At 42.3% G+C, this 26,751-nt stretch overlaps 1 protein-coding gene across 1 annotated transcript in view; it reads right to left on the bottom strand.

The window, feature by feature from the left end:
- The window catches only part of BCAR3 (BCAR3 adaptor protein, NSP family member), a 221,552-nt gene extending 215,915 nt beyond the window's left edge, over window positions 1-5,637 (bottom strand). Inside the window, exon 1 of the mRNA XM_070367657.1 lies at window positions 5,615-5,637. The gene's annotated coding sequence lies outside the window, so the exon portion shown is untranslated. The remainder of the gene's footprint in view (window positions 1-5,614) is intronic.
- Window positions 5,638-26,751: the final 21,114 nt, after the last annotated feature.

The following is a 26,751-nucleotide window of genomic DNA, read 5'->3' as shown; positions in this document are numbered from 1 at the left end:
TTCACATCCCAGAGCCAAGTCAGACACAGGTGACTACAGTTTAGAGCTGAATGTGTGTGTTTGGTGGAGTAGGAAATAGCAACCCACCTCAGTATTCTTGCCTGGTGGGCTACAGTCCAAGAGGTTGCAAAGAGTTGGATACAACTGAGCACGTGTGTAGGGATATGTGAGCATGTGTGTGACCGGTGGATAAGAACTCAGGCACAGAGAATTATACTGTGTGATGGGAGACAGCCAAGGCAGGCTACCATCTTCCTTCTGATTCCCCTCAAGGACAGAAAAATAGGTAAGGGTCTTAAGTAGCACCACAAAGGAATTTATGTGGCCATTGGTTGGGGGACCCTCCATCATATAAGGAGACATTGCAGTATCTCAATCTCTGGGAGGTGTTTTTCTCTCTAAGTTTAACCACTATTTTTTGAGTTTAACCCTACTAGCAGCCAGAATGGGTAAAATCAACATTAAGAGTTTTTTTCTGCTTTCTGAATCTATACAAAGAGAAATTATTTCTATTTTTTTCCTTGTAATGACACTTAATCAGGTTTGGAGAATTCCCCTGGTGCAGAAATTCTGAAGCACTTTCATATCTATGGACTGAGGGTCCCAGAGGGAGGCCAGTCAGCAGGGTCCCTTCAGGAGCTCTGTCCACCTCAAGGTTCACTGGGAGTTATTTGATGAGGATATCAAGAACATAGCTGAGCTACAAGATGCCAGATTAAACTCTGACATCCAAAAAGAGAACAGGGGCAGCATGCCCCCCATTTTTTTCCTGGGGAGGCCTCTTGTGGGGCCTGGGATTTATCCTGGAACAGTAATGGATTGCACTGTCCAGGCTAATGAGAAAGAAAGAAGAAAGACTTTTGAGCAAGATGGTGGGAGGTGTCTTAACTGTCCCTTGGCCCAGATTCCACTCGGAATCCATCCCAAGTCTTTGGCAAAAGAAGATTATAAGCTGAAACAGCAAGAGAGCCCTTTGCAGCATCTCAAGAGCTGTGACCTTGGTGGGGGAGAGCCTGCCCCATCCCAGGTGGGCATCACAAAGGAGGCAGCATCAGCACCGGCAGAGGCAGTGATGGTCGACGCAGGCCACCTGCAAAGCAAAGTGTGGCTCTGACCCCAGCCTCAGGAAGACTTGAATTGTCACTACAAACTGTATGAGGTCCCTGGGACTCTGTCAGGTGAGAGCTGGGCTGTGCCTTCAGTGGGGTTGGAGTTCCAAGCCCACTGAAACTCAGTAGGGAGGGAGTTCAGAGTGTAAGATATTTTTGTTCCCACCATATTGCCCCTTTCTGACTGTGTCCCTCAGACAGGCAACAGGTGGGGAGGTATTTTATACATGGATGGTATGTAAACTGACAACATCCCTGTGAACACATCAGAAGACATGAATTACCTGTCTTCAGAGAAAAAGAAACTAATGATTCAAAGGTTATCGATAATTTATCCAAACTCCATTTTGTGGGTGGACTGTCCATAAGCAGGTGACTGTTGGGAAGGGAGGCTGTGGGTGTAAACCCCACCATACTCTCATTTTTCTAGATAATTAACAAATTGTTTCAGGACCACAGACAGCAGCAGATGAGCTCCAGCTAGGTGCTCAGCCCACCCCACCCCAATCTGGTTCTTCTTTGCCAATGGTTGTCATCTCTGGTCCTTTACACCCCACTCAGGCTCTCAGCAGAAGCTCTGAGGACCTTCTGAGGACCTTCTGAGCATGTGCGGAGAATGGCTTAAGACCACTGTACCTTTAGCACCGAAATGAGAAATCAGTTGTCTTTATTGCCAAGTCCTGTCCTCATCCAGTACTAATAACATTAGGTAATGCTTATTAAGTACTTAATATATCCATGTTCTGTATCCTCATTTTATCCTTACAACTCTATAAGGTTAATTCTATTTTTACATCCATTTTATAGATGAGGAAACTGAGTCACAGAAAGAGGAAGTTATTTTTCTGAGGTCACGAAGGCAGTCTGGTTCTTGAGCCCATCTCCATTGCCACTCTGCCATGATTGTGTTCTTGAACTTAAGATGCAGGATGAAGGCAAAATGGTAAGAAACATGAAACTTCGTAGGCCAACTTGGCCTGGTAAGTCATCAGGGACCTGGAAAAGCCATCTGCTGTAATGCTTTGGACTTGGGAGTTCTGTTTCCTATTAAGATTCTGTCTCTTAGTATCCTGCAAAAACTGGGGCAGGTTATATAACTTCTCTGTGCAGCTATTTCCTTCCCCAGTGGAACAACTAAGTGGACCTGGCATCACGGGTAGATTTGGAATAAGTTAAAATACGCCAAAGCTGTTAAGGAAGAGAAGTCAGGAATTAGAATGTCTGTTCAGTTTTGTAAAGTGTGTGGTCTTCTGGCCTAGATGAGAGAACCACTGACTTTTAGAACTTTCAGTGCTTGCAGATCTTAGAGCCTATGTTCAATATTATTGGGGTGAATGCTTCACCCAACACAAGTATCCTTCTAACTACACTCCTGAGACAGTGCTGGGGCCCTTCAGAGCCAGGAGGCTCTTTAAGTCACCAAGAAGCCATCTCTTGTCTTCAGGGTATCCTTCCTCCACCAAATGTACCCAAACGTAGCACGTCATAGCAGTCTCCACTGCTGCTGCTTACATTGTACCATGTCTGCCTCGCTCCTACCAGAATCTAACCCTGCCCTCTGGGGAGGCTTGAGTAAATCAAATCCCACTGCCCAAGGCAGTCCTGGCATGAAGGTGAGCTCTGATGCTCTCTTTTCCATGCTAAACCATTTCAGCTTCTTCAACTGACATTCAACCTCATTTCTACCACCCTCGCCATCCTTATTACTCTTCTCTGAGTACACTTGGTTTGTCAATTGTTCCCCCAGCCTTCCGTTGATTCTCCGAATATTTCCTGAGTGCCTTCCATGAAGACAGCAGATGCTGAGAATGCACGGAAAAAGCATAGTCTGTCTTGAGGAGCTCACTGTCTTGGGATAGGAGGGTGGAGTACTCTTAAGGAATTGCAATATAGTGTGGGAAGTGCTATGACAGGGGCAAACCCTCTGAAAGTCCAGAGGCTGGGGAAGCTGACGGGTGGAGAGGTGTGTGTGTGTGTTGGAAACTGCACTCTAGATGGGGGAGAGAGAGGGAGAGGAGGCCAGTTCTGGGAACTGCTTGTGGTTTGGAACTACAAGACTCAGGGTTGAGGGTTGTGGGTCAGTGGGGGATAAGAGATAGGCTTGAGATCAACAGGGATCAAATCATGAAGGCCATGGTATGAGACTATTCTGAGGGCAATAGGGAGCTCCTGAAGGTTTGTAAGCAGGAGGGTAACACAATCGAATTTAGTTTTTAAGAACAATCACTCTGATTTCTAAGTTGGAGAGTGTATTGGAGGTAGATGTGAAACTGGAGGCAAGTGGTGTCATTGCCAGGTCAGAACAGAGCACAGCAGAACTCTGACCTCTGACCTTATTCTGGAAGCTGAGTTTCTATGGAGGCTGCCTGCAAATGTGAACTATACTGGTAACCACAACTCACTCCTGTTTCATGTTCAGGGGTACTAAACCTTTTCAAAAGGAACAGCAATGATAGCTTTTCCCCAGCATCTATCTTTGCAGCCAACTTTTAAAAATTTAATCTTATCAGTTCAGCCCCTCCTTTAGGATTATTGAAATCTTTGTGCATCTTAATTCAACCCCTTCATCTTTATTTAAGGGGAAATACTGAAGGGCTTGCCAAAGAGCACGTGGGGTAATTAGTGGTGGAACCAATGCTGGACCCCAGTTTCCTGACTCCTAAACCAGGCACCCTGTTATTCCACCTCTCTAGGAAATTGATCTGTTTAGAGAAACTAGAATCCAGATTGACTAGCAGTCACTTGCATGAAAGAACAGGTCTTAACTTACAGGCCCCAAAGGCAGGAAGGGGAGACTCTATACCCTTTTCCAGTATTTCCTCTTATTGACTAAAATAATCCCTGAGTTAGAATCTACATTCAACAGGGATGGCATTATAGGTCTTCAGACAGCTGATGGTCACAGTTGCTCAAACCCAATCATCCAGGCACGTGACAATGTCAAAAAGCTTGAAAGAATTTCACAGAGTGAAAAAAATCTTACAAGCTAATGAATGCTTAACAAACGATTCTCTATGGAACTGAACTAGTTCAGATTGTAAAAGCTGTTCATGGAGACTGGACAGGTGATGGGAAATGGGACACCCTCTGTAGGGGAGAAGGGGAGGAAGCCAGCATACAGAAAGCTTCCCTGAATGAATGCCTAGAGAATCAGGGTCCTTCTCAATTAGGACCTAACCCCTTGGTCTCTGACAGATTTCTTACTGGAGCCCATGAGACCTGGAGACTGGTTTCCCTGGGCCCTGTGTATTAAAGTCTCTGACCCTCAGTCCTGGAACCTGCACAGACTATGTGCAAAGCCCTGTGCCCAGGTTATCCTGAGACCAGCACATCCTAGGTTGGTCCATCCCCACTATCCAGCACCACACCTTCATTAGCTCTCTTCCTCTTTGTTTACTTTGCCTGGATGTTAATGCTTTACCACTTTTTAAAACAGAACTGACCTCTACGTCTGACCTGCTCATTCTGCATCTCCTCTGAGAACTCATAGGACCTCCACCCTTTCCCCAGACTCAACCCTTTCCCCACAGTCTCATCGCTCACTTGAATCCACACCTCAAGTTCCGCTAGAGCAATGCTTTCCTAGTATCCCCTGTTGTGAAGCCAAATGCCATTATAGAAACTTCAGACTTGTCAGATGAGCAAGCACTTTACTGCTCCCTTCCCAACAAACATATGCTTATCTTTGAATAACTGTAGATCAGCCAAATTTCACCAAGGTAGTTAAGAGCAATGAGGAAGAATTCCAAAATTGGAATTGTTCAATTCCACTCTTCAGGGAGAGATTGTAAACAAACCTTTTATCTACTTTTCACATAACAGACACCATAAGTATTTTTTTTTTTTAAAGAGGAGAAACAAATCAAATCATATGCATTTTGCTCTGATCCCTGATCTTATTGTCCAAGCTGGAAAGGAAGCCCCACAGTATGGTCTGAGATGTTGACCATATCCCCAACCCTTTCCTTGTGGTCAACAAAACCCTCTTCAGTGAAGCCTTGGCCTGAACTTATCCAGTTTGAGATGTGAAGCAAGAGCTTCATTAAAGCCATCAACTGGAGAATACTTTTTTAAAAGAGCATTTTCTATAGAATTCTATTTGGTTTCTCACACATCTTCAGTGACACCTGAAAAGCTTTGTTGAAGTGAAGTGTATTTGTCTGTGTCCGGGTTACTCAAATTGCCTCTCTTTTCTGCCAGGAAACTCTGATTTCTGGCAAGAGATGCCCACATGAAAAGAAAAGGCTCGCTGACACAGAGGACTTCCAGAGGATTAAACACAAGCCACAGTTGTTCTTTTTTTAAAAGAATGAACTAAAATAAAAGCTTACTCTGCTCACCCACACAAAATGCTGTTTTCAGAGAGGACACTTGGCACTGACTGCTCTTGGTCTCAGAGACATTGTCTACATTAGCATTTAGTGAATTAACTTTAAACACACCACCAACAGAACCACTGCTGCGTCCAGGTGAGTCTAATACACCTCGGAAGCCAGCGCACCTACCTAATGACACGATGCCGAGGCTTCACCCCTCCCGGGCTGGGGCTTCAAACATGAGGGGACTCAGGGGGCATCCGCTTTCAACCACAGAGCTGGCGGTGCTGGCGTCTTCCCTCCTAGGGAACCAGGCACACTCCTGACCACCCAGCCGCTGGGAAATCACAAGGTGATACCGTCAGGTCTGGAAGGTTTGCTGAGTGATTGCTTCATACCACAGGGTGCTTCCTGCCCCCAGCTAAAAGAATGAAGGAGGGGTTTCCTTCAGAAATGCAGATTTTCAACAAAATTCCTTTTCTCTGTGTGTACAAGATGGTGCATTGCAACGTTATCTGTAAGAGGAAATAACTGGGAAAAAATGCTGCCAACTGGGGACTGAAATAAATGATGAGATTTCCATGTAGTGCAAAAAAAAAAAAAAAAAGATCCTGTATTTGCTGCTAAGGTCTCTAATGTATACTGCAAGGTGAAAAAAAAAAAAACCAGCAGATAGTACTTGCAGTAAGGTCCAATAGCATTTATTTTCGTATATGCTTAGAAAAAATGTGTACAGCGATTTGCAAGAAACTTGGAATAGTGGAGACCCTGGAAGTGGAACTGGGGCAGGAGGAGTGATCTGACTTTTTGGCTCGTTTTAGATTTTCTTTTTTACCTTGTGTATGCACTTAGTACAACTTTTAAAAATTCCTTCCTTGCCGAAAAGTATTTTGTCAGCTACATAGGAGCTTCCAAAAAAACAAAACTTCTCCATCATTAATCAAGCTGCAATGGATGAGTTTGAAAGGAGAAACTCAGTATCCTAGAAAAGTATACTGAACAGCAAATCTCAGTGAGTTTGGGGAAGGGAGGTGTTGGCTTAGTTGCTCAGCCAACTCTTTGCGACCCCATATAGCCCGCCAGTCTCCTCTGTCTGTGGAATTTTCCAGGCAAGAATACTGGAGTGGGTTGCCATTTCCTTCTCCAGGGGATCTTCCCGATCCAGGAATCGAACCTGAGTCTCCTGTTTGGCAGGCAGATTCTTTACCACTGAACCACCTGGGAAGCCAATAGATATATAAATAACAGTAAAATAATGCTGCTGCTGCTGCTGCTGCTAACACTTCAGTCGTGTCCGACTCTGTACGACCCCATGGACGGCAGCCCATCAGGCTCCCCTGTCCCTGGGATTCTCCAGGCAAGAAGTGAAAAGTCAAAGTGAAGTCGTTCAGTCGTGTCTGACTCTTAGCAACCCCATGGACCGCAGCCTACCAGGCTCCTCCATCCATGGGATTTTCCAGGCAAGAGTACTTGAGTGGGTTGCCATTGCCTTCTCCAAAATAATGTTAGCAAGTAGAAAGAGATGAAAGAGTAACAAAACAGTACATAAGATCACTTTATGAGGAGAGAGAGATTACTTCCGGTTGGGGGGAATCAGGGACATTGGCGGAGCAGGGGAGGTAGCATTTAAGCCAGAGCCTGAGTATAAATAAAAAGTGAAAAATATTAATGAGATATAAATTCATCTGAATTTGAAATCAGATTCCCAATATATACAATAATTTCAAGTTTTAGGAAGATGTGAGGCAGAGGTTTTTTGGATATTCGTTGAACTAAAAGATGAGTAAAAATAGTTGAAAGCCTGAACATACACATGCTGCAAAAATGTATAAAAAATGTATAACTTCATCCTATGATAGTCTAACTTCTTTACAAAAATACTCCTTACTGAAGTGTAAATATTTTCCACACCAATTTCTCTGCAAGAATGAGGCATAACTTCTGGGGAAGGGAAGAATCTTCAGAAAATAGATTCTGATACTGCCTCAAGTTGAGAAACACTGAATTAATGTATTGCATTTTATTTTTATAATTGTATATGCTGGAAAATTTTAGCATATAGAAAAAACAGTATCGTGAACTCCCATATACCCAATATCAAGCTTCATTATTTAACGTGGCTAATCTTGTTTTATACCTAACCCATCCCCTACTCTCCTGACATCTTCCAAACATCATGTTGCTTTATTTGAGAACATGTTTTTTCATTTTGTTTGTTTTTTGTTTGTGGCTGCACTACAAGGCCAGTGAAAGCTTAGTTCCCTGACCAGAGATTGAACCTGTGCCCCCTGCAGTGAAAGCGCAGAGCCTTAACCACTGGACCAGCAGGGAAGTCCCTGAAGTTATGTATTCTTATATTAAGAACTCTCTCTTTTTTTAAACTTTACCACCATGCCATTAAGATGTTTTTATTAAAATTTTAAATTTAATTTTATTGATGTATAGTTGATTCGCAATGTTGTATTAATTTCTGTTATACAGCAAAATGATTCAGTTATACAAATATATATTTTCCATATTCTTTTCCATTATGGTTTATCACAGGGTATTGAATGTATTTTCTTGTGCTATATAGTAGAGTCTCATTTAAAGATATGTTTTTTAAAACTTGCCAGTAACCCTTCTATATCATTAACTATCTAGTAAGTATTCAGATTTCCAGACAAGAGCTATATATGGGATTTGGTTGCTATGTCTACTATGTTCATAATTATTTAAAGGTTCTGCTTCTGTTTTTTTTCCTTGTAATTTATTTGTTGAGGAAACCAAGTCATTTGTCCTGCAGAATTTCCCACATTCTGGACTTCACAGATTATACACCTGTGGAGTTTTTTAGCATGCTCTTCCATCCCTTCTGTTTTCTATAAATTGGTTCTTAGATCTAGACTTGGTCTGATTTGGGTCTAATTCTTTGGAATAATAGATAATGTCCTGTTTCACTCTGTGATCCTAACTGCCATTGATGACTATGATTGAATAGTATCCCTCACAAAAGATATGTTGAAATCCTGAACTTCATGCCCATGGAGGTAATTCAGGTTAAAATGAGACCCACATTAACCCAGCACTTATTAGAGGAGGAACATTTGAACACAGACTCAAGGAGGAGATGGTCATGCGACCACAAAGGCAGAAATCAGAGTGTTATATCTACAAGCCAAGGAATGACAAAGTTTGCCAACAAACTCCAGAAGACAGAACAGGAAAGGAAGGATCCTCTTGTAGAGTCTGAGAGGGAGCATGTTCCTGCTAACACCTTGATTTCAGACTTTCAACTGCAGGACTGAGGGGCATTAAATTTTTTCTTTAAGCTACCCAGTCTGTGGTACTTTGTTATTGTAGCCCCAGGAAACAAATACTATCATCCTTGCCTAGAACCATTATTTCTTTCAGGACTTGTCAAATGGTGATATTCCTTCATTATTGGCTGGAAAACCTCTATAAAAAGAAACATCTCCTTCACTACTATTTGAAATTCAGTTCAGATGGCAAAAGTAGGTAGCAGGTTTACTTGCCTATATTCAGAACGGTAAGTTGGTTTCCTGGTATCATCCAATGGGGATTTGGGGTTGGTATTTTTTTAGCATCATTATGAATATTATGAATTTTGAACATGATTCACGTGTTTTAATTCTTTTCAGTTTCCATGTTTAAATTGTCCTATATGTGGTTAGTTAGAGCCTTGACAGGTTGGGCCTGAGTCCTTTTGACATGACTCCAGGAATTTCAGGTATGTTGTGATGGTCCAGGCTGATCATGTACATTGCCTGCCTCAGACCAGAACCATCCATCTCCTCAAGAAGCCCTGGTTCCCTTTCACGGGAAATAGTATCAAGGGACTAAACTGGGGGGCACTAAGGGTGCACATTCCATGCGACTGGTCCTTTTTTCTAGGCCTTTTCAGTGGACAGAACTAGGAAACAGACTCTTAAAATAAGAAAATGTATCAACAGTTCATACTAATATTTTCCACTCAAATTTAAGACTATACAATGTTTACTACATTATTAAATTCTGTGTTTGTGTCTCTTTGTCTCTTCTGGTAAAATTCTTGGTTTCTTCTAACATTAACATAATTACTTACTTTATATAATATTTTATATAATATTACTTTATAATAATTTCGGAATAATAATACCAATATCATTACTAATATTTTACTCTGTTAAAAATCTCTTGAGGGGCTTCCCTAGTGGTCTTGTGGTAAACAATCCACCTGCCAATGCAAGGGACATGGAATCAATCCCTGCTCCAGATCCTACATCCCTTGGAGCGAATAAGCCCGTGCACCCCAACTGCACAACTACTGAAGCCCCACATTCTAGAGCCTATGCTCCATGACAAGAGAAGCCACCACAATGAGAAGTCCTTGTACTGCAACTAGAGAAAACCTGCATGCAGCAATGAAGACTCACGGCAGCCAAAAAAAAAAAACAAAAGAATTAAATTTTTAAAAATCTCTTGAAATAATTCCTCTTGGTTGGCCACCAACTCAATATAGAGTTTAAAACATTTTATTTTGATTTTAAGGAATTGCCTTTTTCAATTTTGATTTAATTTAGTCTATATTTTGTGTAAATTATTCCCATGAATCCAAAATCAAACCTACAAGACAAGGTATATTCGAATCTAGCTTTTAACCATGTCATTTCCTAGTTTCCTCCATCCTTCTACAGATAACTGTTTAAAAATTTGTGACTTCACTCTGGAGAAGGAAATGGCAACCCACTCCAGTATTCTTGCCTGGGAAATCCCATGGACAGAGGAGCCTGGTGGTCAACAGTCCAGGGGGTCACAAAGAGTCGGACATTACTGAGCACACAGGTACAAGGTGGGAGAACAAACCTGAAGTGGAACAGGTGCATGCATTAAGTATTGGGTCATGAGTTACTAAAGCATATGCATTTCTAATTATGAAATATTTTCAGTGGTACAACTGTTCATCTTCGAAAAGAACAAGTGTTTTGGTGAAAGTTTTGCTTTCATTTTAGGTTTGAAGGATTTGTTAACAAAAGAAACCACTGGTCACACAATAAACAATTTCAATATTAAAAAAAAAAAATTTGTGACTTCTATGTTTTATTTTAAATGAGGCAAAATGAGTCAACAAAGACTTTAGTGAGGTGACTTTACATATAAGTGAAGATCTTAGTGAATTTTTATCAAATATACACACTTACATAGGCTGATCAAGATAAAAGATATTTCCATCACCCCAGAAGGTTACCTTGTCCCCACTCCAAAAGTCAACTGAGAAATCCTGGAAATAGCTACCATCTGATTCGTACACCAGTGATTAGTTTTGTTCATTCTTGACTTTTATGTAAATGGAACCAACCATACAGAGTGCACTCTCATGCCTGGTTCAGTTAACATGACATGTCTGAGAATTATTCATGCTGTTGTATCAGTTCATTATCTGTTCTTGCTGAACAGTATTTCATGGCATGAATGCACCATGATTTATTTATCCTTTCATCTTTTCTGGATTGTGTTTAGATTGTGTCTGATAGGAATAAAGCTGCTAAGAACTTTCCCATAGAAGTCATCTTTTTGTGGATATTACTATTCATTTCTCTTGGATGTGTACTTAGAAGTGGAGCTGCTGGGTCATAGGAAGTGGTGGTCTGGAGCCAGCTTGTACAGCTTGGGGCCAGTAATGTGCATTTCTTCCCAATTCTACTTTCAATGACTTCCCATTGGTAGCTTGAAATCAGCCAAGGAGGAAATATTTATCCCAAGGGGGAAATATTTACACCATGGAAATAGGCAAATGCTATAAATCAGGACTTCCTTCTCCTCCACCCCCAAAGCCAATTGTTAAATGTTTACAAGCACACTACTAGCTACAAGGAAGTTACATAAATTTATTAGAAACAACTAATTTCCCAAATGGTTCTATCATTCATATTTCCACCAGAAGTGCATAAGTGTTCGTATTGTGCCTCATCTTAGCTAGCACTTGGTATTCAACTCAGTTTTAAAAATTTTAGCCATTAGGATGGATAGGTGGTATTTTCTTATTGTAATTTTTACTTTCTTGATGACTAACGATGTTCACTATCTTTTCATTTGCCTATTGGCCTTTTGATGTTTTGGTATGTTGACGCTTTGTCTTCTGATTTAATAAGTAAATTTACTTATTAGTTCTAGTGGTTTACTTGGAGATTCCTTTAGGCAAAGGACCAAATGTCCTTATACACAATCACATTATATGCTCTATTCATTATAAGCTTTATTTCTTCATTTCCAATCTTATATCTTTTCTTTTACCTTATTGCATTAAAAAAATAAGTACTGCATGTGTTTTTTAGACAAATTGTAGCATACCACACATGCTTTAATTCATCTTGCTTTTTTCACTTAACTCTATATCTTACAGCATTTTATACCAGGATATAGACAGAATAGTGCTTTTTATAAAATTATTTTGGGAATTCCTTGGCAGTCCAGTGGTTAGGACTGTGCTTCCACTCCAGGGAGCATGGGTACAGTCCCTTGTCAGGAAACTAAGATCCCATAAGCTGCATGGCCAAGAAATAAAATTATTTTACCAATTTGAAAAGTTGTGGCCACACCCTGAAGAACTCACAAAAATTATATGCTATATGGAGATAAATCAATAAGATCTCAGAGATTTATTTCTTGGACCTTCCATCTACTGGCTGGCTGATTTTCTTCAGGTATAGTAATCTGTTGACAACTTGATAAGGTCTAGTTATGGGAAATAAGAGATCCTTCTGTCCTGATTGAAGGGTTAGAAATTTACATAAGAGAATGTATCCTCCTCTGTAGTCATAGCAACCCACCCAGTGTCATCAGGCTCTCCTTGGCAACCCTACCATACATCCAGTTCCATTTCATTGTTTCAGTACTCATGTTTCAAGAACATTCATCCTCTAACTCTTAGAGCAATGCAGAGACTACATACTTCATCCAATTCTTATATCCATTTTCCTCAAATGTATCTATAAATGAAGTGTGGTCTGTGAAACTTCTTGGACTTAGCATTTGTATACAATAGAGGAAAACAACAGAATGGGAAAGACTAGAGATCTCTTCAAGAAAATCAGAGATACCAAAAGAACATTTCATGCAAAGATGGGCTCAATAAAGGACAGAAATGGTATGGACCTAACAGAAGCAGAAGATATTAAGAAGAGATGGCAAGAATACACAGAAGAACTGTACAAAAAAGATCTTCACGACTCACATAATCACGATGGTGTGATCACTGACCTAGAGCCAGACATCCTGGAATGTGAAGTCAAGTGGGCCTTAGAAAGCATCACTACAAACAAAGCTAGTGGAGGTGATGGAATTCCAGTGGAGCTATTCCAAATCCTGAAAGATGATGCTGTGAAAGTGCTGCACTCAATATGCCAGCAAATTTGGAAAACTCAGCAGTGGCCAGAGGACTGGAAAAGGTCAGTTTTCATTTCAATCCCAAGGAAAGGCAATGCCAAAGAATGCTCAGACTACTGCACAATTACACTCATCTCACATGCTAGTAAAGTAATGCTCAAAATTCTCCAAGCCAGGCTTCAGCAATATGTGAACCGTGAACTTCCTGATGTTCAAGCTGGTTTTAGAAAAGGCAGAGGAACCAGAGATCAAATTGCCAACATCTGCTGGATCATCGAAAAAGCAAGAGAATTCCAGAAAAACATCTATTTCTGCTTTATTGACTATGCCAAAGCCTTTGACTGTGTGGATCACAATAAACTGTGGAAAATTCTGAAAGAGATGGGAATACCAGACCACCTGATCTGCCTCTTGAGAAATTTGTATGCAGGTCAGGAAGCAACAGTTAGAACTGAATATGGAACAACAGACTGGTTCCAAATAGGAAAAGGAGTTTGTCAAGGCTGTATATTGTCACCCTGTTTATTTAACTTATATGCAGAGTACATCATGAGAAACGCTGGACTGGAAGAAACACAAGCTGGAATCAAGATTGTCGGGAGAAATATCAATAACCTCAGATATGCAGATGACACCACCCTTATGGCAGAAAGTGAAGAGGAACTCAAAAGCCTCTTGATGAAAGTGAAAGAGGAGAGTGAAAAAGTTGGCTTAAAGCTCAACATTCAGAAAACAAAGATCATGGCATCCGGTCCCATCACTTCATGGGAAATAGATGGGGAAACAGTGGAAACAGTGTCAAACTTTATTTTCTTGGGCTCCAAAATCACTGCAGATGGTGACTGCAGCCATGAAATTAAAAGACGCTTACTCCTTGGAAGGAAAGTTATGACCAACCTAGATAGCATATTCAAAAGCAGAGACATTACTTTGCCAACAAAGGTTCGTCTAGTCAAGGCTATGGTTTTTCCTGTGGTCATGTATGGGTGTGAGAGTTGGACTGTGAAGAAGGCTGAGTGCCAAAGAATTGATGCTTTTGAACTGTGGTGTTGGAGAAGACTCTTGAGAGTCCCTTGGACTGCAAGGAGATCCAACCAGTCCATTCTGAAGGAGATCAGGATGACAGAGGATGAGACGGCTGGATGGCATCACGGACTTGATGGATGTGAGTCTCAGTGAACTCTGGGAGCTGGTGACGGACAGGGAGGCCTGGAGTGCTGCGATTCATGGGGTCGCAAAGAATAGGACACGACTGAGCAACTGATCTGATATACACAAATATGTGTATATATATGTGTGTATACATACACACTCACCTGTGGGAATAATTTTCAATCTAGACCACTGTAATCTTGCTGAAAAACATAGGGTATTACATTTAGGCTTCCAATTTTGGTTGGTTGGATGTGACTCAGACAGAATCCTGTGTCTAGCACTGCAATCCAGCCCCCTTTGAGCACCTAAAAAGTGGATGGAGCCATACAGCTATCTAAGTTTTAAACGCAAACACCCTTTAGTACAGCAATTTCACCTATGTAAGTTTACTGCTTCACAAACATGCAGCATGTATATGTTCAAGGGTTTATCACAACATTATTTGTAATAGAAAAAGAAATTCTGGAAAAACCTAAAGGTCAGTAGGTAGAAGACTGGTTAAATTATGGCTCATCCATAAAATGGAAAACTATGCAGATGTTTAAAAGAATAATAACTGTCTGAATGTACTGTTGTGGCACATTCTTTAAGATAAATTGATTTTGAAAAGCAAGGTGAAAAAGAACCACTATAATATGATCACATGGGTATAAGCTTGAAAGGAGATAAATTATAGAAAAACAGATCTGAATGTAGTTATGTATGTGGGTGAAAAGTGAAAGTGTTAGTCATTCAGTCATGTCCGACTCTTTGCAACTCCATGGACTGTAACCCACCAGGCTCCACCGTCCTTGGGATTCTCCAGGCAAGAATACTGGAGTGGGTTGCCATTTCCTTCTCCAGGGATCCAACGCAGGTCTCCTGCATTGAAGGCAGATTCTTTACTGTCTGAGCCACCAGGGAAGCCTATCAGTTCAGTTCAGTCGCTCAGTTGTGTCTGACTCTTTGCGATTCCATGGACTGCAGCACGCTAGGCCTCCCTGTCCATCACTAACTCCCGGAGTTTACTCAAATTCACGTCCATTGAGTCAGTGATGCCGTCCAACCATCTCATCCTCTGTCGTCCCCTTTTCCTCCTGCCCCCAGTCCCTCCCAGCATCAGGGTCTTTTCCAATGAGTCAGTTTTTCGCATCAGGTGGCCAAAGTATTGGAGATTCAGCTTTAGCATCAGTCCTTCCAATGAATATTCAGGACTGATTTCCTTTAGAATGGACTGGTTGGATCTCCTTGCAGTCCAAGGGACTCTCAAGAGTCTTCTCAACACCACAGCTCAAAAGCATCAATTCTTCAGCACTCAGCTTTCTTTATGGTCCAACTCTCACATCCATACATGACTACTAGAAAAACCATAGCTTTGACTAGATGGAACTTTGTTGGCAAAGTAATATCTCTGCTTTTTAATATGCTGTCCAGGTTGTTCATACCTTTTCTTCCAAGGAGTAAGCGTTTTTTAATTTCATGGCTGCAGTCACCATCTGCGGTGATTTTGGAGCCCAGAAAAATAAAGTCTGTCACTGTTTCCACTGTTTTCCCATGTATTTGCCATGAAGTGATGGGACCAGATGCCATATGCAGGTAAAGGCACTTACATTTCTGGAGGGTTACGCTATGTTAATAGTGTATTGGGGGCCTGGGAAGGGGCCAAACCTCTAGCAAGAGGAACCTCAAGCAACTCTTCTTGGTGGTGAAGAGTTGGGTGGTTGGAGACAGAACTGCTGCCTCTATGAGCCTGCAGTACCTTCACCTGTCTGTTGAACATGCCCCATGATCTGGGCACTTCCCCACTAGCACAGGCCTGTGTAGCACAAGAGCATAACATACAATGAATAGTGTGGCAGGAGCTTTGCTAAGTGTATGACCTCTACTGCCTCATCCTCGAAGCTCGCCTAGAGACTACTGGTCTCTTCCATAAGGAAACTGATCCTTTCATGGGATCATTAACTTGCCCAAAGTCACACAGCTAGGAGTGTGGGAGCTGGAGTCCACTCTGCTTGTCTCTTGTTGCAGCTCTGGCTTTACCCACGACTCCCACCTCCTGCTCCGTTTCTAGGCACCTGGCATTTCCAGTTCTTCCACCAGGTCCCACTTTTCCAGTCTCTGAGACTTGCACTGAGATACACTTTTACCCAACCCTTCCTTGCTCAGTTAACTCCTGCTCGTCCTTCAGCTTCCTATTCAGATATCATTCCTCAAGGATGGGATGATCATCGTCCTCAGAGCCTCTCTGAAGGCAGTTCCTCCCGTTTCCCTTTACCTGCTATCATAGAATCAGAAGTTCAAACTTCCCTGGTAGTCCATTGGTTATCACTCTGACCTTCCACTGCAGGGGGCGTGGGTTTGATACCTGGTTGGGGAATTAAGATCCCGCATGCAGTGTGGTGTGGCCAAAAAGATAAAATTTAAGGGGCTTCCCTGGAGGCTCAGTGGTGAAGAATCCGCCTGCCAATGCAGAAGACATGGGTTTGATCCCTGATCCAAGAAGATCCCACATGCCTCAGAGCAAGTAAGCCCATGTGCCACAACTATTGAGCCTATGATCTACAGCCCAGGAGCCACAACTATTGAGCCCATGTGCTGCAACTACTGAGCCCATGGCACCCTAGAGCCTGTGCTCCAAAATAAGAGAAGCCACAACAATGAGAGGCTTGTACCAGGGAGTAGCCCCCGCTTGCCACAAGAGAAATGCCTGTTCAGCAATGAAGACCTAACACAGCCAAAAATAAATAAATTTTTTTAAAAAATCACATGTTCAATTGTCAGTCTGCCCACAACCTGTGCTCAACCTGGGCTCTTAGGGGAGAGGAGGTTGTCTGACTGTCTTAGTTATTAAAAACCTCAAGTCCTGGTAATGGGTCATGGTAGAGTTTCGATTTTCTGACTCTGATGTATCTCTTGGCCGAAATCAGAAAAGGCAGTTTAGGAGGAATGGCAAGATGGGGGGAAGGAGTGGCCAAAACCAGCAGCCGAGTTTCTAGTAATCAGATTTAATTGTATAAAACTTTGAAAGAGACAGCGTAGCTGTGAATTTTAGGCAACTCACTTTTGCTTAGGAGGCAGGGTGCAGAGAGACTACTCAAGGGTTAACAGAACCATCAACAGGGCAACAACTTCTAATTGAGAGATGAAACCCCTCAGGGCCTGTAAACAGCTGGAAGGCCACTCTGCCTGTGCTCTCTATCCCCATTCATCCATCCATTTTTTTCATAAACATTCACCGAGCTCTGCCCTGAGCCCTGGGAAAGAGGACCAAGAAGAAGAGAAAGCTCTTGACTCCAGGGGGCTGACAGTCTAGTGCAGTGTGCTCGGTCACTTAGTCATGTCTGAGTCTCTGTGACCCTCTGTGGACTGTAGTCCACCAGGCTCCTCTGTCCATGGAATTTTCCAGTCAAGGATACTGGAGTGGGTTGCTATTTCCTCCTCCAGGAGAACTTTCTGACCCCTAGGGATTGGACTTGCATCTCCTGCATTGGCAGGTGAAGACTGCATTGCAACGAGCCTGCATTGAGCCACCAGGGAAGTGGAGATGATAGTTAACTATTAAACAAATATAGAAGGTATCAGGCGGACATAAGCAAGATGAAGAAAATAAAGCAGGATAAGACAATTAATGAGTGATACAAAGGGCTGTTTTGGGCACAGGGGTCAGAGAAACCCCCTCTCTGAGAGAAATCTGGGTGAAGAGGAAAGTGAGCTTCACACAAAACTGAGGGGAAAGGTGTCCCAGGGCAACATTAGTCATGTTGACAGAAGGTCATTAGAAACCTGACTCCTCCTTCAGCGCTTTTAAGTAACTGCTTAGTATTTAAGTTGTTCAGGAAATGAAGACACAGTCACAACACATAGTACTCCTGGGTACGGGCCAGGGGAATTGATCCAGGCAGCTGCCTCAGCGCCCTCCCACCCTTGCATCTGCATCAGGCCTCTCAATCCCACCATCCCCACCTCTCCTGCCTCCAGGAAGGGAACAACCTTACCCCAGCATTTCGTCTTGAATTCAAGGCCTTTTAATCCTGGGATGACTCATGTTCCTTTAGCCCTTGTCCTCCAGCTGAAATGCAAACCTCTCAGGACATGGCTCCTTACCCTCAGCCCTGCCTTGTTTCACATCCTTCCTGCTGACCTCACCTCTCACCGCTCATGGGATTCCCTCCCATTCTTCCTCAGTACCACCTCTGGGGCCCCACGAAAGGCAGACAACATCCTAGACCTCAGCCTTCCCTCCCTGAGGGCTTCTCAGCTTTCCTTTACCAACTTCTCCAGGGACAGCTGCCCATTCTTCTACTTCCTGTCCCAGTCCCCAGCTGCTTTGCTTCTCCCTTCCTTTATAGAAAATTCTGGCCATCCACCCCTTCTCCCCTCTGCTTTTCTGGGTCTCCCATAATTGTTACAGTAAATCCCCTATATGTGAATGAGTTCCATTCCAAGAGTGTGTTTCTAAGTCCAGTTTGCTCTTAAGTCCAACAAAGTTAGCCTAGATATCCAACTAACACAGTTGACTGTATAGTACTGTACTGTAATAGGTTCATAACACTTTTTATACAAGTGAGACATGAAAAACAAATGAACACAAAAAATACAGAAAATGTTTTTAATCTTACAGTCAGCACTTTGAAAAGAACAGTAGTACAGTACAACAGCTGGCATACAGGGGCATGTTTGCATCTTTGAATGTTCACAACTTGGAGGTTTGTATGTAGGGGACTTACTGTATTGAGGGATTGACTCAGAGTGTTTCTTGCACTCCAGCCCTCATCATCACCTAGGGAAATGTCAAAACCTGATTGATGATTCTCTTAAAACACAGGTCTCACAATTCCTTGGCTTTTTCAAATGTAATGATTTTCAACTGCTCTCTACTCAGACACTAAAAGCTGGAAATGGTCCAAAACAGAAGCATAGAGACTGGAAGAGAAAATGACATTAGGTGTACAGGAAGCAAAGAGGAAGCAAAAACAAGATGGCAGAGCCAGGATTTTCTTTAGAAATAAGGTTGGGAAGCTCAAAAGTCCACAGTGAGGGTGGGTTTGACATGCTTTGAATATCATGGCATCTGGTCCCATCACTTCATGGGAAATAGATGGGGAAACAGTGGAAACAGTGTCAGACTTTATTTTCTTGGGCTCCAAAATCACTGCAGATGGTGACTGCAGCCATGAAATTAAAAGACACTTACCTTGGAAGGAAAGTTATGACCAACCTAGACAGCATATTCAAAAGCAGAGACATTACTTTGCCAACAAAGGTCCATCTAGTCAAGACATGGTTTTCCTGTGGTCATGTATGGATGTGAGAGTTGGACTGTGAAGAAAGCTGAGTGCCCAAGAATTGATGCTTTTGAACTGTGGTGTTGGAGAAGACTCTTGAGAGTCCCTTGGACTGCAAGGAGATCCAACCAGTCCATTCTAAAGGAGATCAGCCCTGGGTGTTCATTGGAAGGAATGATGCTAAAGCTGAAACTCCAGTACTTTGGCCACCTCATGCGAAGAGTTGACTCACTGGAAAAGACCCTGATGCTGGGAGGGATTGGGGGCAGGAGGAGAAGGGGACGACAGAGGATGAGATGGCTGGATGGCATCACTGACTCGATGGACATGAGTCTGAGTGAAGTCCGGGAGTTGGTGATGGACAGGGAGGCCTGGCATGCTGCAATTCATGGGGTCGCAAAGACTCAGACACGATTGAGCGACTGAACTGAACTGAACTGATGGGTGTTTAAATTTGGCTTAAAAATTTACTTGGTCTGGTCAGAAATGAGAGCATTTTGGTAATTTTGCTTCAGTTCAGTCGCTCAGTCATGTCCAACTCTTTGTGACCCCATGGACTGCAGCACACCAGGCTTCCCTGTCCTTCACCAACTCCCAGAGCTTACTCAAATTCATGTCCATCCAGTTGGTGATGCCATCCAACCATCTCATCCTCTGTCTTCCCCTTCTGCTCCTGTCTTCAATCTTTCCCAGCATCGGGGTCTTTTCTAAAGAGTTGACTCTTCACATCAAGTGGCCAAAGTATTGGAGTTTCAGCTTCAGCATCAGTCCTTCCAATGAATATTCAGGACTGATCTCCTTTAGGATTGATCGGTTTGATCTCTTTGCAGTCCAGGGGACTCTCAAGAGTCTTCTCCAACACCACAGTTCAAAAGCATCAATTCTTCAGCACTCAGCTTTCTTTATGGTCCAACTCTCACATCCATACATGACCACAGGAAAAACCATAGCTTTGACTAGACGGACCTTTGTTGGCAAAGTAATGTCTCTGCTTTTTAATATGTTGTCTAGGTTGGTCATAGATTTTTTTCCAAGGAGGAAGCATCTTTTAATTTCATGGCTGTAATCACCATCTATAGTGATTTTGGAGCCCAACAAAATAAGGTCTGTCACTGTTTCCATTGTTTCCCTATCTATTTGCCATGAAGTGCTGGGACCAGATGCCATGATCTTAGTTTTCTGATTTTTTTTTTTTTTTTTTTGCTTAAAAAGACATATTACTAAACATACAAGGAAGAATAAAATACACTTAAATCTCACTATCACTAGCCATTGTTTGCTGAATAATAACATCTATTGAGTTTTCAGAGCACTTTTGCACATTTTACTTCATTTTGATCTCAGAACAGTCCTATCTTGGCTCCCTGGTATGAAGCAGGCCCATTGTTTAGAAATCCAGACATCAGTGCATTGGCTCAACTGAGGATGGCGTCACCAAAAGGTCCTCCGGGGGCCCAGGGCAGTGAGAGCCAGTGGGAAGAGAAAGGTAGCCAGAGCCATGTGCAGAGCCATGGAGAAGAGAAGGCCCAGTTCTGCACAGTCCAGCTGACTGTCTAATGCAAAATAAATACCATGGCCATGCTTCAGTAAAACTTTATTCCTGGATACTGAAAATAGAATTTCATTTAATTTTTACATATCACAAGATACTATTACTTTTATTTTTTTCAACCATTTACAAATGTAAAAACCATTCTTAGCTCCAGGGTCATTCAGAAACATCCAGTGAGCAGGATTTGGACCATGGACCACAGTTTGCCAACCCCTGGCCTGTGTCAACACACCCATAAAGGAGCCTGACAGCTGGTACTCTGTTCACAGACTAGTAGTGATCAAAACAGCTGCCATTATGAACACTTGCTTTATGCCAAATGCTATGAATATGGTTTATATATTATCACTTAATCTTCATATAATCATGTAAATTATCCCCCTCCCCCCACTGTAAAGTGGCTATCTGCATGAGATCACACAACCAGTAAGGTTAGGAGATTCTCCCTGTCTACAAAGATTGTGCTCTGGACTAGTACATAGAATGCCCTGTGCTAGCTCGTTGCCATCCACACATCTGGGTCTCAAGTCCTCTCACTCTACCTATCCATCCTTCTACATCTTCCTGATGTTTTGCTGTTTTAACCCTTATTTCACCTTCTCTTTGCTCCCCAACTTAAGATTTATCTTCTCCCTGACTTGGCAGTTATTCAGCTAGAAACCAGGAAATCTGTCTCTTCAACTTTATATAGATCCATGAGCTTGGGTCAGGAAAGCTCAAACCAGCATGAGGTACCTTTCTTGAGGCCAATGGGAGGCAAAAGATGAGTTTCATCTAAAGCCCTTACAAAGTGCCTAGTGTCCAAGCCAGAAAAACTCAGACCAGTGTGAAGTCAAAGGGGAAAGGATCTAGGAGAGAGGGGCGCCAAAGATCAGGTCCTGTGTGGAGTTGGGAGGGAAGGGAAGCAAATTTAAGTCCAGTTTAAGTCCAAAATGGGTGAATGGGAAAATATACCATGTTCTTGAATTGGAAGAATCAATATTGTCAAAATGACTATACTACCCAAGGTAATCTACACATTCAATGCAATCCCATCAAACTAACAAAAGCATTTTTCACAGAACTAACACAAAAGATCTAAAAATTTGTATAGAGACACAAAACAGCCTGAATAGCCAAAGCAATCTTAAGAAAAATGGAGCTTCAGGAATCAGGCTTGTTGACTAGACGACAGTACAAAGCTAAAACAGTATCTACTACATCAAAACAGTATCAGTTCAGTTCAGTTGCTTATCATGTCCAACTCTTTGTGACCCCATGGACTGCAGCATGCCAGGCTTCCCTGTCCATCAACAACTCCTGGAGCCTGCTCAGACTCATGTCCTTTGAGTTGGTGATGCCATCCAACCATCTCATCTTCTGTCTTTTCCCTTCTCCTCCTGCCTTCAATCTTTCCCAGCATCAGGGGCTTTTCCAAGGACTCAGTTCTTTGTATCAGGTGGCCAAAGTACTGGAGTTTTAGTTCCAGCATCAGTCCTTCCAATGAATATTCAGGACTGATCTCCTTTAGGATTGACTGGTTTGATCTCTTTGCAGTCCAGGGGACTCTCAAGAGTCTTCTCCAACACCACAGTTCAAAAGCATCAATTCTTCAGCACTCAGCTTTCTTTATGGTCCAACTCTCACATCCATACATGACTACTGGAAAAACCATGCTTTGACTAGACGGACCTTTGTTGGCAAAGTAATGTCCCTGCTTTTTATTATGTTGTCTAGGTTGGTCATAACTTTTCTTTCAAGGAGCAAGTGTCTTTTAATTTTATGTCTTCAATCACCATCTGCAGTGATTTTGGAGCCCCCAAAATAAAGTCTGTCACTTTTTCCATTGTTTCCCCATCCATTTGCCATGTAGTCATGGGACTAGATGCCATGAAACTCTTCTGAATGTTGAGTTTCAAGCCAACAAAACAGTATGGTACAGCACAAAACCAGAAATATAGATCAATGGACTAGGACAGAAAGCCCAAACACACCTATGGTCAATTAATTTATAACAATGGAAAAAGCGTCTTCAATAAATTGGAGCTGGGAAAACTGGACAGCTCTGGACAACACAAAAATAAACTCAAAATGGATTAAAGACTTAAATGTAAGACCAGGTACTATAAAACTCTTAAAGGAAAATATAAGCAGAACACTGACATAAATCGCAGCAATATCTTTTTTGGGCTTCTTTGGTGGTCCAATGGTTAAGAATCCACTTTGCAATGCAAGGGATACCAGCCCAATCCCTGGTCTGGGAAGATCCCACATGGAGCAACTAAACCCCCACGCCACAACTACTGAGCCTGTGTGCCTACAACCTGTTGTGTTCCACAACAAGAGAAGTCACTGCAATGAGAAGTCCATGTGCAATGAAGAGTAGCCTTCACTCTTTGCAACTAGAGAAACCCCATGTTCAGCAACGAAGATCCACCACAGCCAAAAACATAAATAAATAAATCTTTTTTGATCCATCTCTTAACAAAAATACAAACAAAAATAAACAAATGGGACTTAATTGAACTCAAAAGCTTTTGCACAGCAAAGGGAACAATAAACAAAATGAAAAGACAACTCATAGAATAGGAGAAAATATTTGCAAATGATGCGACCAAGGGTTTAATCTCCAAAATTTACAAACAGCTCATGCAGGTCAATATTAAAAAAAAAAAAAAAAAAAACAAACAACCCAATCAAAAAATGGGCAGAAGGCCTGACTAGACATTTTTCCAAAGAAGACATACAGATGACGAACAGACACATGAAAAGATGCTCAAGATCACTAATTTTAGAGAAATGCTAATCAAAATTACAATGAGATATCACCTCACACCAATCAGAGTAGCTATCATCAACAAGTCTACAAACAATACTGGAGATGGTGTGGAGAAAAGGGAACCCTCTTACACTGTTGATGGGAATGTAAATTGGTGCAGGTACTGTGGAGAACATTAAGAAGATTCCTTAAGAAACTAAAAATTAGCTACCATATGATTCAGTAATCCCACTTCTGGGCATATATTCAGAGAAAAACAGTTCAAAAAGATACACACACCCCAGTGTTCATTGCAGCACTGTTTACGATAGCCAAGACAGGACATGGAAACAACCTAAATACCCATCAACAGATGAATGGATAGAGAAGAGGTGGTGCATATCTACAGTAAAATATTAGCCATCAAAGAGAATGAGATAATGTCATTTGCAGAAACATAGATGGACTTGGAGATCATCATAAAGTAAATCAAACAAAGACAAATATCATATGATACCACTTGTATGTGAAATCTAAAAACAAAAAATGATACAAATGAAATTATTTACAAAACAGAAATAGACTCAGAGAACAAAGTTATGGTTACTAGTTGGGGAGTGTTGGTGTGGAGGGCAGATTGGGAATTTGGAATTTACATGTACACACTGCCATATTTAAAATAGATAACTGGAACTTGCCTAGGGTCCAGGGGTTAGGAACCCACCTGCCAATGCAGGGCTCAGTTCAGTTCAGTTCAGTCGCTCAGTCGTGTCCGACTCTTTGCGACCCCATGAATCGTAGCACGCCAGGCCTCCCTGTCCATTACCAACTCCCAGAGTCTACACAAACTTATGTCCATCGAATCAGATCAGATCAGATCAGTCGCCAGGCCTTTGCCCCCCATGTCCATCACCAACCTCCCTGTCCATCCCAGAGTTCACTCAGACTCATGTCCATCGAGTCAGTGATGCCATCCAGCCATCTCATCCTCTGTCGTCCCCTTCTCCTCTTGCCCCCAATCCCTCCCAGCATCAGAGTCCTTTCCAATGAGTCAACTGTTTGCATGAGGTGGCCAAAGTACTGGAGTTTCAGCTTTAGCATCATTCCTTCCAAAGAAATCCCAAGGCTGATCTCCTTTAGAATGGACTGGTTGGATCTCCTTGCAGCAATGCAGGGTATATGAGTTCAATTCCTGGTCTGGGAAGATTCTCACACGGCATGGAATAGCTAAGTCTGTGTGCCATAACTACTAGATTTACACACCATAGAGCCTGGGAGCCACAACTACTAAGCCCACATTCTGCAGCTACTGAAACCTGCATGCCTAGAGCCTATACTCTGCAACCTGAGAAGCCACCACAATGAGAAGCCCACACATAGTAATGCAGAGTAGCCCTTGCTCACTAAAACCAGAGAAAGCCCATACATAGCAACAAAGATCCAGCACAGTCATAAATAATTTTTTTTAAACAAACTACTACTGAAAAAATTAAAATAGGTAACCAACAGGATGTACTGTGTAACACAGGGAACTCTGCTCAATACTCTGTAGTAACCTAAATAGGAAAAGAATTTGAAAAAGAACAGATACCTGTTATGTATAACTTAATCACTTTGCTGTACACTTGAAACTAGCACAATATTGTTAATCAACTCTACTCCAACATAAAACTCAACAAATGGATAGATAGATGGATGGATGAAGCAGACAGCTCCAAGGCTACCCTTCAACTGTGGTCAGCTTTTAAGAGCACTGGACAGGCAGGTCTGGCTTGAAGGTGCATGGTCAGAGCAGAGAGGCTCATCTTGGGATTCCCCTTCTGGGAGAAGCAGTGTTCCTGGGCACCACTCTGCACCTTCAGCTCCACTGTCATTGATCCAGGGCTAGAAGAATGTTTCCTGGATGTGTCTGGATGAAAATATCCATGTACTATAGAAAATTAGAGCTCAGTCCAAGCAAGGCTGATATCTAAGGGGCATTTTTGATGGTGCTGACACTGGGGTGGAGAGCTATTTGGTTCCAGAGAAGGCAGCTCATTTTGAGGCCAGTCCCCAGACAGCAGAGTTCTGTGCTGGGTGGAGAGGGATTGAGCATTCATGGAAGGACTCCAGGCCCAGCAGAGAAAGTGCAGTGTCAGGAAATCAGTGCTGAAGTCCACTACCCATAAGTACTCAGCAATCATTCCAGAAGATCAGGAGGGACAGCCCCCTCTGGGGTCATCAGTTTCCAGGAGAAGCCAACTTGAAGGGTTGAGACCCCCACTGGGCTCCCAGGCTTGGAAGGCAGTGAGGACCTCAGAGAAAGACAGGCTGTCTTAAATAATACCCCAAATCCCAAGCCTAAAGGCTAGTATAAGATTAATAAACTTAACTATAAACTTTAAACACTTCTGTTTATCAGAAGAACCATGGGGCTTCCCTGGTAGTCTAGTGGTTAAGAATCTGCCTGCCAGTTGAGGGGGCACAGGTCGATTTCTGGTCAAGGAAGATTCCACAAGCCTTGGAGCAACTAAAGCTGTGAGCCACAACTTCTGAACCAGCACTCTAGAGTCCAGGAGGCACAGCTGCTGAGTCCATACGCTGCAATTACTAAAGCTTGTGAGCCTAGAGCCCGTGCTCCGCAACAAGAGAAGCCAACACAATGAGAAGCCCACATACCACAGCTAACAAAGCCTGTACACAGTAACAAAGATCCAGTGCAGCCAAAAAAAAAAAAGAAAAACACAATTAAAAAAAGAACCACGAAGAAGTGAGAAGACAAGCAACAAACTGGGAGAAGATATTTGCAACATATTCAACCAACAAAGGGCTGATACGTAAAATATGTAAAGAACTCCTAATCAATGCTATTATCTATAAAAGGGTAAAACAGGTGAATAAGCAAAATCTAAGAAGATTGATAATATCAGAGGATGTGGAACATTCTGCTCTGGCAGAGTGTAAATTAGTTTAGCCACTTGGGAAAATAATTTAATATCATATAAAAAAGTTGAAACTTGGAGAAGGAAATGGCAACCCACTCCAATATTCTTGCATGGGAAATCTCTTGGACCCAGGGGCCTGGCAGGCTGCAGTTCATAGGGTCGCAAAAGAGTTGGACATGACTTAGTGACTAAACAATAACAACAAAAGTTGAAACTACAAATGCCCTATCATCTAGGAATTGCCTCCTACCCTAAGCTAGAGCTTCTCACCCTCGGTATGATTAACATCTTGGATCAGATAATCCTTCGTTATAAGGGGCTGCCCTGAG

The sequence above is a fragment of the Bos mutus genome, chromosome 3, assembly GCF_027580195.1.
Source record: "Bos mutus isolate GX-2022 chromosome 3, NWIPB_WYAK_1.1, whole genome shotgun sequence".
NCBI classification, from domain to species: domain Eukaryota; kingdom Metazoa; phylum Chordata; class Mammalia; order Artiodactyla; family Bovidae; genus Bos; species Bos mutus.
Note: the sequence above shows the minus strand (reverse complement) of the source record. Positions and strands in the feature narration are given on the sequence as shown.